The sequence below is a fragment of the Chiloscyllium plagiosum genome, chromosome 27 (genome assembly GCF_004010195.1).
Source record: "Chiloscyllium plagiosum isolate BGI_BamShark_2017 chromosome 27, ASM401019v2, whole genome shotgun sequence".
NCBI lineage: Eukaryota > Metazoa > Chordata > Chondrichthyes > Orectolobiformes > Hemiscylliidae > Chiloscyllium > Chiloscyllium plagiosum.
Genome location: NC_057736.1, coordinates 21,987,758 through 21,989,904, shown reverse-complemented (window position 1 = coordinate 21,989,904; position 2,147 = coordinate 21,987,758).

Below are 2,147 nucleotides of genomic sequence, written 5' to 3'. Positions count from 1 at the left end.
ACCATCTTGTCAGATTAGTTTTTCAGGACAAAAACCACAAGACTATTTTCTGTTTTCAAAAGGAGAAATGCTGTTTTTTTTTTGTTTGGGTATAGTGATGTTGTGGATGAGGATTTTGGTCTGTCGTAATATACTTGCTAATGTAAGCATCATAAACTGACATGCCCCTGCCATTCAAGCAACTGCTTTTGAGAAAATAATTTCTTAAAAAGCTTTAAAAATGGGCACCATTATGAGGGCTGCATTTTTTTTTTATTCCTGGCTTTCCCTGAGACTGGTGTGATTGGTCTCCTTTCAGGAACTTTTCAATACAATTTTCAAATGAGGTTGGTAGAGGTTGCTTCAAGCCAGTGAGTCCCTGGGTGACACAGTGGCTCAGTGGTTAGCACTGCTGCCTCACAGTGCCGGGGACCCGGATTTGATCCCAGCCCCGGACAGACTGTCTGTGTGGAGTTTGCACATTCTCCCCGTGTCTGCATGGGTTTCCTCCAAGTGCTCTGGTTTACTCCCACAATCCAAAGATGTGTAGGTTAGGTGAAGGGGCCATGCTAAATTGTCCAGTGTTCAGGATGTGCAGGTTGGGTGCATTAGTCAGGGGTTGAATATAGGGGAATGGGTCTGGGTGTGTTACTCTTTGGAGGGTCGGTGTGGACTTGTTGGGTTGAAGGGCCTGTTTACACACTCTCTTGGGATTCTATGATTACTGTATTGGTATGGGACTGATGTCACATGTATTCTGGGCAGGCTTCTTTAAAGGACTTTAGTGAACTGGTTTGCTTTTTTCAACAATCTAAGAGCTTTGTGGCCACCTTTACAGATGTCAGTTTTTGAAAAACAAGGCAAAATCTCAAATTGCTGAGATGGGTTTTGAACTCATTCTTTGGATCCTAAAACCAGTCCTCTTATTAGTAAGTAAAGAAAATCACTACCTGAGCACATGCTACAAGCCTCCAAAACCAAAGTGACGTGATTTTAGCTTGTCCAACACTGTGCAGGTTAGAAAGTCACTTTTACTCAATATTGCTAGTTAATAGTTTTCATTCCAAGAAACTACCATTTATTTCTATAACCTGTGCTTTATCTGAAAAGGGCAAATTGTTTATTTCAATTGAAATTATAGCTGATCTGTAGAGTTTGTAAGTAATAACATCTTCTTGACCATTTTATTTAAAAACGTACTTCCATTCTCATTAAGATAATTTCTTTTCATTTAATTAGTTGGCTAATATGTCAACAGTAACTGATGCGCTCTGCCTTTAACTTGATGTAATATCCCAAGCTGCTCTGCACTGGAATAACAAAACACAAACGAATGACAGCAACCACATCAGGATATTAGGTCACATGACCAAAAGCTTAGTCAAAGGGGATCTTAAAGGAGGAAAGCAAGATAGAGTAGTGAGAGTGGGAGTAATCCAGAGCTGAGAGTAGGCAACTGAAGGCACAGCACCAATACAGGAAATAAAATTTGTGATGCTGAAGAAGGTGCATGAGAATTTTAAAATCAAAACTTTACTTGACTAAGAGCCAACAAAGTCAGTGAAAGGTAACCAGGAGATGGTGCATGAAAATGGCAGGAGAATTTTGTTACCCTCCGATTTATTAAGACCAGGATTGGGGAGCTTAGTAAAGCCTTGAGGCAAGAGGATCACTTACGGCATGCCATTAGATCTTTGGGACATAGCAGAGAAATGACTCAAATGAGCACAAGCCACTCAGCTGTGTTTTGAATGCTGCTTTATATTAGCAATAATAGACAATAGACAATAGGTGCAGGAGTAGGCCATTCAGCCCTTCGAGCCTGCACCGCCATTCAATATAATCATGGCTGATCATTCCTAATCAATATCCTGTTCCTGCCTTATCTCCATAACCCTTGATTCCACTGTCTTTGAGAGCTCTATCCAACTCCTTTTTAAATGAATCCAGAGAGTGGGCCTCCACTGCCCCCTGTGGCAGAGCATTCCACATAGCCACCACTCTCTGGGTGAAGAAGTTTCTCCTGAGCTCTGTCCTAAATGGTCTACCCCGTATTTTTAAGCTGTGTCCTCTGGTTCGGCACTCACCCATCAGCAGAAACATGTTTCCTGCTGCCAGAGTGTCCAATCCTTTCATAAACTTATATGTCTCAATCAGATTCCCTCTCA